General features: G+C 49.8%; 1 pseudogene; it reads left to right on the top strand.

The window, feature by feature from the left end:
- The first annotated feature begins 222 nt into the window (after nt 1-222).
- Nucleotides 223-10,000, top strand: part of LOC123487898 — a 24,058-nt pseudogene continuing 14,280 nt past the window's right edge.

Genomic DNA, 10,000 nt, shown 5'->3' with positions numbered 1-10,000 from the left:
TGTGGTTAATGTTATGGTTAAGGTTCGGTTTAAAATCTGATTTTAAGAAGATAAATTGTAGAAATAGGCGGGGTCTATGACTTTGTGGCTGTGGTAATTAGTGACTACCCCAAAAAAAAAGGTTTATCCGCAATATTCTGCATCACTCAGAAATCGGACTTGGACGGACTTGGACGGCGCAAGAAGAAAAAGCCACCTTTACAGAATACAACTACTTTAAACATGGAAAAGGAACAGACCATCAACTTCGGGTGCTGAACCTGCAAAACTGCCAAAGTCTGTAAATGAACTTTTATTTAATTTTTACTGTGCGTTGAAAACCGACAACCTATTTGCACAGAAATAAAGTTTAATAAAAGCAATGCTTGTAGCCTATAACTTGGAGAGAAACCAAAAGTGGAACATTTTTCTTTTATACAAAATCGTTTTATTTGACGCAAGCAAGTGATTGCGCAGTTGCATCCTTTGTCATTGAAACAGATCATTTGATCACTGAACTGAAACAACGTGGTAAAACATAAGGAAATCTCTTGTTTTCTCAAGGTGGCAGGTTGAAGGGCAAGGTGGCGAGTCCTACGGCGAAACAAGATAGTTGAGTTGCATCAGCCACGGATCCATTCTTCTTCTTCTTCTTCTATGGTATATTGGAGATCACACAGTTTAATGTGCATCCCACCACCTTCTATACGGGATGGAAACAGGATCCCCCAAAAAACTGAACCACCGAAAAAATTAATAATAATAAATAAATAAACTCTTCTGTTAAAAATAAATAAACAAAACAGATCTGATATCTACCCAGGCTCAAGGGGAACCTGGGAGAGCGAGTCTTCCGGTGCCAGTACCCCTTGCAAGTCTTCAGATGTAAAATCCTTGAGTCCCAAACACGTTCCCGCTGCAGCCACAATAATGTCCAGTTTCTTCGACTTCTTTGAGACTTGTGCCGTACAGTTTATGACTGTGGCAATGAACGCCACAAAATCCACCTCTTTAACACACAGGGTATCTTTTGCCTGGCAGCAAACATTTACTACAGGCTGTGGTGCGTCCACTACCATCTCTTCACTAGCACCACTAGTTTACTCAATGATGTTAATCGCCTCTGCAATCTCCTTCATCCTTACAGGGCACTCCAGCAACACCATCGTCCTTCTACACACCATTCTTCAGTATACTCTGTTCGTCTGCACACACTTGAAACATGGCCAAATCCTTTACAATTCTTACACTGCAGTGGTTTGGGGATGAAAGATCTAATGGTGTATCTTACATAATCAAGCTTCACATGCATTTATCAAAAAAACAACAGGACAGACAGACTTTCAACTTTTTTCTCCATTCACCCAGCGGGTCAGATAACGGCCACCAACCACACCAGGAATTCTCTTCAGGTATTCAACCTGAACATCCGTCGTCTCCCCTGAGATGACTCCTTTGACTGGTGCTCTACACCGAAGTTTAAAACACAAAACTTCTGTTGTCCTGATTCTTTTGAGGCTCACTGCAATCTTCCTCTGTCCTTCAGAAATACAATGAATCAAAATAAGACCACTCCTGGTCACTCTGACAGACTCCGCTTTTCCCAGCGCATACTTCACCATTTGACACCTCAATGTGCATCCGTACACAACAAACACATCCCAACAAGTAGCAATTAATTATCATTCACACAAATATCCTCCACTCCAATTATTTCCTTTTTGTTCCAGTTTTAGATACTACCGTTGTCCATTCAGAACATTAATCTTCACCAGATTTACGGCGCTGCTTAATTCGCACTCAGCATAAAACTTAAAACATCCACCATCTTCCTGTTTCTCCCGCGGATCCATTCATGAGGAAAATGTGTTTTCATGCATCGGTGCCAAGCGATAATCACCTCTAGACGTCAGAGGGCGGTAGAAGAACAGTTAGTGTCTTGTCGATATATTATTGATATATTGGCCTTCTGGTCTAAGAACTACAACACATGGAGCATGTAAACATGGCCACAGTATTCTGGATAGTAGTGTCACGCCCTGACTCAGGGGACTCTTATATGTTGAGTCAGGGTGTGTATATTCTTTGTTGTGAATGTGCTACGATCTATTATGTCTAGATCTATGTTGGCCGGTGTGGTTCCCAATCAGAGGCGGCTGTCTCTCGTTGTCTCTGATTGGGGAGCATACTTAGGCAGCCTATTGGCACTAGTGGGTTGTGGGATCTTGTTCCGTGTGAGGTATGTTGTTTGTGTTCTACCTTGGACTTCACGTTTCGTTTAGTTTGTTGTTTTGTCGTTGTGTTTATTCGTTATAATAAACATGTATGCACATCACGCTGCGCCTTGGTCCGACCCGTCCTTCACATCACGCTGCGCCTTGGTCCGACCCGTCCTTCACATCACGCTGCGCCTTGGTCCGACCCGTCCTTCACATCACGCTGCGCCTTGGTCCGACCCGTCCTTCACATCACGCTGCGCCTTGGTCCGTCCGTCCTTCATATCACGCTGCGCCTTGGTCCGTCCCGTCCTTCATATCACGCTGCGCCTTGGTCCGTCCCGTCCTTCATATCACGCTGCGCCTTGGTCCGACCCGTCCTTCACATCACGCTGCGCCTTGGTCCGACCCGTCCTTCACATCACGCTGCGCCTTGGTCCGTCCCGTCCTTCATATCACGCTGCGCCTTGGTCCGACCCGTCCTTCAACGAACGTGACAAGTAGCTTATATCCTGCTTAAGGTCTTGTACATGCACCTTTGATATCCCTCTCATGAGTATCCCTGTACCCATGAATAAACAGAGTATATTCCTCAATGAAGTTCATATGGGTTAAATGTAATGGAAACTGACTGTAGGTGTCATGACCTCCGCCGAGGCTGCCTCCCCTCCTTGTTTCGGCGTTCGTCGTCACCGGCTTCCTAGCTGCTGCCGATCCATTTATCATCACTCCACTTGTCTTGTCTAATTAATCACACACACCTGGTCCTTATCCCCAATTAGTGATAGAATAATTATTAATGACTAATTATTACACCCTGAAACTGTGTGAAATGTGTTAGAATGTGTGAGTGTAGGACCAGTAAAGATTATGACATTGAGCTACTATTTAGCAATGTGAGTAAGAGTTAGGCCAGACAACAAAGGACAAGGAGAGCTGGCTACAGACAACTGAGAAACCAAGATAAAGAGGCCTCCCAATTTAGGAGAGAAACTGTTTTCTTTTTAAGGAGTATGAAATATGGTGCAGGATATTGTGAGGAACATGTGTGTGTAACCTAATGGTTAGGAGAGCAGAGGAAAACAGCCTGCCTAAGAGGGGAGGGATTTTTGTATGACGTGTGAGTATAAAAGATGGACTCTGAAATTGTGATGGCAGAATTCTCAATGAATAAACATCTCTGACTATGCGGACCGGGACTCTGTCCGTTTCTTTAAACATCTCTGACTATGCAGACCGGGACTCTGTCCGTTTCTTTAAACATCTCTGACTATGCAGACCGGGACTCTGTCCGTTTCTTTAAACATCTCTGACTATGCAGACCGGGACTCTGTCCGTTTCTTTAAACATCTCTGACTACGCAGACTGGGACTCTGTCCGTTTCTTTAAACATCTCTGACTATGCAGACCGGGACTCTGTCCGTTTCTTTAAACATCTCTGACTATGCAGACCGGGACTCTGTCCGTTTCTTTAAACATCTCTGACTATGCAGACCGGGACTCTGTCCGTTTCTTTAAACATCTCTGACTATGCAGACCGGGACTCTGTCCGTTTCTTTAAACATCTCTGACTATGCAGACCGGGACTCTGTCCGTTTCTTTAAACATCTCTGACTATGCGGACCGGGACTCTGTCCGTTTCTTTAAACATCTCTGACTATGCAGACCGGGACTCTGTCCGTTTCTTTAAACATCTCTGACTATGCAGACTGGGAGTCTGTCCGTTTCTTTAAACATCTCTGACTATGCAGACTGGGAGTCTGTCCGTTTCTTTAAACATCTCTGACTATGCAGACCGGGACTCTGTCCGTTTCTTTAAACATCTCTGACTATGCAGACTGGGAGTCTGGCCGTTTCTTTAAACATCTCTGACTATGCAGACTGGGAGTCTGTCCGTTTCTTTAAACATCTCTGACTATGCAGACCGGGACTCTGTCCGTTTCTTTAAACATCTCTGACTATGCGGACCGGGACTCTGTCCGTTTCTTTAAACATCTCTGACTATGCAGACCGGGACTCTGTCCGTTTCTTTAAACATCTCTGACTATGCAGACCGGGACTCTGTCCGTTTCTTTAAACATCTCTGACTATGCAGACTGGGAGTCTGTCCGTTTCTTTAAACATCTCTGACTATGCAGACCGGGACTCTGTCCGTTTCTTTAAACATCTCTGACTATGCAGACTGGGACTCTGTCCGTTTCTTTAAACATCTCTGACTATGCGGACCGGGACTCTGTCCGTTTCTTGATCCACAGAGACACTGAAATAGTTTGTTAAATAATTCTCATAACAATTAGTCATTGTATAAGTGCTCCCTCTGCTTCCTTGTCTGTGATTGTTTGTAGTGAGCAACTCAGTTGAGCTACCCTTACCTTGTTGTTGCCAGGGTAGTATTTTCCCCTGTGCCTGAGTTTTGTTTTCGCAACTGTTTATCAATGGAATAAACATTTACATTTTAGTAGACGCTCTTATCCAGAGCAACTTACAGTTAGTGCATACATTTTTATTTTTCATACTGGCCCCCCGTGGGAATTGAACCCACAACCCTGGTGTTGCAAACACCATGCTCTACCAACTGAGCTACATCCCTGCCAGCCATTCCCTCCCCTACCCTGGACGAATTGTGCGCTGCCCCACGGGTCTCCCGGTCGCGGCCGGCTACGACAGAGCCTGGATTCGAACCAGGATCTCTAGTGGCACAGCTAGCACTGCGATGCAGTGCCTTAGACCACTGCACCACTCGGGAGATATAATCTCTTTGGATGCGATGTTTTACTCTCCTGCGCCTGACTCCTTCTATCACACGCATCACAGTAGTCCTATAACCTCTCACATGTAGCCTAATATAATATTAACTCCTGCAGAATTATGCTTTTCTTTCAGTAAAATTATACAAATGTTAATTTTGTCTTGGGAATAGGATTGGAGAAATATGATTTATTTCTTTCAGCATCTCTTGAGAAATGTGAATGTGCGTGTAGTTACCTTTGGTACTGTTATGCAAGCAGACGGTACTTCAACCACAGAAAGTATAGACCCAAGACCAACTGAAGTCAGAAACGTGTTTAATCCAGTCAGACATTATGCACAGGAACAATCTTTCCACTGTTTTGGAGTTATTTCATGTTCTCCCCGGTCCCTAAACGAAACAGACAACTTTACCTAGATTACTAATGCATTCATTCTATCAATGTAAGACAAATACATCAAACACATGGTTTCCAGGTGGTTGATGCCGTTCCATTGACTCCGTTCCAGCCATTATTATGAGCCGTCCTCCCCTCAGCAGCCTCCACTGGTGTGCATGTAAACGTGGTCAATGTTGAGCGAGTTGGCATTCATCCTCGTTGTATCAAACCTTACAGACAAATCAAACTGTAATCCAACTTCGATTTTTAGAATGTCTTGACTTGTATTCAAACTCAGATGAATGTATGTATTGAAAGTGGATGTAATCTTATTAAAAGTGAACGTGTTTTATTCTCAGGTGCTGTACCAGGCCCAGAAAGAGCTGATAGACTATAATGGCATCAGGGTTAGTGTTCAGGGTTAGTGTTCAGGGTTAGTGTTCAGGGTTAGTGTCTGTCTGTCTGTCTGTCTGTCTGTCTGTCTGTCTTATTTAATGTTTTTGTATTGTGTCCATTCAGACGGTACGTTTACCGGCCACCGGTCGTCAGACTTCACTAAGATCATGAACACCACAGAGACCCTGTTACGAGAGCTGCTGTGAGTAGCCTGCTGTGAGTAGCCTGCTGTGAGTAGCCTGCTGTGAGTAGCCTGCTATGAGTAGCCTGCTGTGAGTAGCCTGCTGTGAGTAGCCTGCTGTGAGTAGCCTGCTGTGAGTAGCCTGCTGTGAGTAGCCTGCTGTGAGTAGCCTGCTATGAGTAGCCTGGCCTGCTTCATTATTTATTCCTCCATCCATCCATCTTCTCCCACCCCTCTATTCCTCTATCCATCCATTCCCTCTACCCTTTATTCCTCCATCCATCCATTCCCTCTACCCTTTATTCCTCCATCCATCCATTCCCTCTACCCTTTATTCCTCCATCCATCCATTCCCTCTACCCCTTGTTCCTCCATCCATCCATTCCCTCTACCCTTTATTCCTCCATCCATCCATTCCCTCTACCCTTTATTCCTCCATCCATCCATTCCCTCTACCCTTTATTCCTCCATCCATCCATTCCCTCTACCCTTTATTCCTCCATCCATCCATTCCCTCTACCCTTTATTCCTCCATCCATCCATTCCCTCTACCCTTTATTCCTCCATCCATCCATTCCCTCTACCCTTTATTCCTCCATCCATCCATTCCCTCTACCCTTTATTCCTCCATCCATCCATTCCCTCTACCCTTTATTCCTCCATCCATCCATTCCCTCTACCCTTCTATTCCTGTCATCCTTCGTTCCTATACTATATTTCTGTTTAATCTAGACTACAAATGGTCTGATCTGTTCTATGTTTTGGAGTCTTTGTGAATCAGAGGGTTGGTCATATTCAGCCCATCTTAACAGTTCAAACCTGTTGAGGCTCCAGTGGTGTTGCACAAAGGCTGCGGTCGCTACAATATCAACTGTATGAATACAGACCCACACTCACACACTCTCTCCCCTCAGTCACTCTCTCCCCTCTCTCTCCCCTCTCTCTCCCCTCTCTCTCTCTCTCTCCCCTCACACACTCTCTCTCCCCTCAGTCTCTCTCTCTCCCATCTCTCTCCCACCTCAGTCTCTCTCTCTCTCTCCTCCCCCTCCCTCTCTCTCTCACTCCCCCCTCTCTCTCCTCCCTCCCCCCTCTCTCTCCCCCCTCCCTCTCTCCCCCCTCTCTCTCTTCTCTCTCTCTCTCTCTTCCCACCTCCCTCTCTCTCTCCCCCTCCCTCTATCTTGCTCTATCTCTCTCTCTCACTCTCCCCTCTCCTCCCTCCCCCTCTCTCTCCCCCTCCCTCTCTCTTTCCTCCTCCCTCTCTCTCTCCTCCCTCCTCTCTCTCCTCTCTCCCTTTCCTCCCTCTATCCCTATCTCTCTCCTCTCTCTCTCTCCCTCCCTCTCTCTCCAACTTTCCCCTCTCTCTCTCTCCCCCCTCTCTCCCCCTCCCTCTCTCTCTCTCTCCCCTCTCTCGCTCCCCTCTCTCTCTCGCTCTCTCTCTCTCCCCTCTCTCTCCTCCCTCCCCTCTCTCTCCCCCTCCCTCTCTCTTTCCCCCTCCCTCTCTCTCTCCCTCCCTCTCTCTCTCCTCCCTCTCTCTCTCTCCCCTTTCCCTCCCCTCTATCCCCTCTCTCTCTCCCCCCTCTCTCTCTCCCCCTCTCTCTCTCCCACCTCGGTCTCTCTCTCTCCCACCTCCCTCTCTCTCCCCCCTCTCTCTCCCACCTCAGTCTCTATCTCCCACCTCAGTCTCTCTCTCTCCCACCTCCCTGTCTCTCTCCCACCTCAGTCTCTCTCTTCCACCTCAGTCTCTCTCTCTCCCACCTCCCTGTCTCTCTCCCCCTCTCTCTCCCCCTTCATATCTCTCTCCCCCTCTCTCTCCCACTTCCTCTCTCACTCCCCTCTCTCTCTCTCCCCCTCCCATCTCTCTCTCCCACCTTCCTCTCTCTCGCTCTCTCACCCTTCCCTCTCTCTCTCTCTCTCTCTCTCTCTCTCTCTCTCTCTCTCTCTCTCTCTTTCCCCTCTCTCTCCCCTCTCTCTCCCTCTCCCCCTCTCTCTCTCTCTCTCTCTCTCCACCCTCCTCTCTCTCCCCTCTCTCTCTCTCCCCTATCTTCCTCTCCCCCTCTCTCTCTCTCTTCCCCATCCCCCCATCTCTCTCTCCCCCTCCCTCTCTCTCTCTCTCTCTCTCTCTCTCTCTCTCTCTCTCTCTCTCTCTCTCTCTCTCTCTCTCTCTCTCTCTACTCTCTCCTGCTCTCTCTCTCTCTCCCCTCTCTCTCCGCTCTCTCTCTCTCCTCTCTCTCCCTCTCTCTCTCCCCTCTCTCTCTCTCCCCTATCTCTCTCCACCCTCCCTCTCTCTCTCTCTACCCCTCTCGCTCCCCCCTCCCCCTCTCTCTTCCCCCTCCTCCCTCTCTCCCCCTCCCTCTCTCTCTCACTCTCCCCCCTTTCTTTCCTCCCTCCCCCTCCTCTCCCCCTCCTCTCTCTCCTCCCCCTCCCTCTCTCTCTCTCTCCCCTCTCTCTCCTCCCTCCCCCTCTCTCCCTCTCTCTCCCCCCTCTCTCTCTCTTCTCTCTCTCTTCCCACCTCCCCCTCTCTCTTCCCCCTCCTCCCTCTCTCCCTCTCCCCCTCTCTCTCTCTCTCCCCCCATCCCCATCTCTCTCTCCCCCTCCCTCTCTCTCTCTCTCTCTCTCTCTCTCTCTCTCTCTCTCTCTCTCTCTCTCTCTCTCTCTCTCTCTCCCTCTCTCTCGCTCTCTCTCCCCTCCTCTCTCCACTCCCTCTCTCTCCCCTCCCTCTCTCTCCCCTCTCTCTCTCCCCTCTCTCTCTTTCCTATCTCTCTCCACCCTCCCTCTCTCTCTCTCCCCCTCTCCTCCCCCTCCCCCTCTCTCTTCCCCCTCCCTCACTCTCTCCCCCTCCCTCCCCCTCCCCCCTCTCTCTTCCCCCTCCCTCACTCTCTCCCCCTCCCTCTCTCTCTCACTCTCCCCCTTTCTTTCCTCCCTCCCCTCTCTCTCCCCCTCCCTCTCTCTCTCTCTCCTCCCCCTCCCTCTCTCTCTCCTCTCCCCCCTCTCTATCCTCCCTCCCCCCTCTCTCTCCCTCCCTCTCTCTCCCCCTCCCTCTCTCTCTCCTCCCTCTCTCTCTCTCTCTCTCTCTCCCTTTCCCTCCCCCTCTATCCCTCTCTCTCTCTCCCCCCTCTCTCTCTCCCTCCTCTCTCTCACTTTCTCCCTCTCTCTCTCCCCCCTCTCTCTCCCCCTCCCTCTCTCTCTCTCCCTCTCTCCTCCCTCTCTCTCTCTCTCTCTCTCTCCCCTTCCCTCTCTCCCCCTCTCTCTCTCCCCTCCCTCTCTCTCTCTCTCTCCCCTTTCCCTCCCCTCTTCCCCTCTCTCTCTCTCTCCCTTTCCCTCCCCTCTTCACCCTCTCTCTCTCTCTCCCTCTCTCCCTCCCTCTATCCCCTCTCTCTCTCTCCCCCTCCCTCTCTCCCCTCCCTCTCTCTCCCCTCTCTCTCCCCCCTCTCTCTTTCTCCCTCTCTCTCTCTCCCCCTCCCTCTCTCTCTCCCCTCTCTCCCCCTCTCCCCCCTCTCCCCCCTCTCTCTCCCCCTTCTATCTCTCTCCCCCTCTCTCTCCCTTCCTCTCTCACTCTCCTCTCTCTCTCTCTCTCCCCTCCCACCTCTCTCTCCCACCTTCCTCTCTCTCTATCTCTCTCACCCTTCCTTCCCTCTCTCTCTCTCTCTCTCTCTCTCTCTCTCTCTCTTTTCCCCTCTCTCTCCCTCTCCTCCCCCTCTCTCTCCCTCTCTCTCCCTCTCCCCTCCATCTCTCTCTCTCCTCACCCTCCCTCTCTCTCCCCTCTCTCTCCCTCTCTCTCCCTCTCCCCCATCCCCCCATCTCTCTCTCCCCCTCCCCCATCTCTCTCTCTCCCCCTCCCTCTCTCTCTCTCTCTCTCTCTCTCTCTCTCTCTCTCTCTCTCCCTCTCTCTCGCTCTCTCTCTCTCCCCTCTCTCTCCCCTCTCTCCCTCTCTCTCTCTCCCCTATCTCTCTCCACCCTCCCTCTCTCTCTCTCTCCCCCTCTCGCTCCCCTCTCCCCTCTCTCTTCTCCCCTCCCTCCCTCTCTCCCCCTCCCTCTCTCTCTCACTCTCCCCCCTTTCTTTCCTCCCCCTCCCTCTCCCCCTCTCTCTCTCCCCCTCCCTC

This window comes from Coregonus clupeaformis, unplaced genomic scaffold (genome assembly GCF_020615455.1).
Source record: "Coregonus clupeaformis isolate EN_2021a unplaced genomic scaffold, ASM2061545v1 scaf1865, whole genome shotgun sequence".
Classification (NCBI taxonomy): domain Eukaryota; kingdom Metazoa; phylum Chordata; class Actinopteri; order Salmoniformes; family Salmonidae; genus Coregonus; species Coregonus clupeaformis.
The sequence above is the reverse complement of the archived record's forward strand: the minus strand, read 5'-3'. Positions and strand labels throughout refer to the sequence as shown.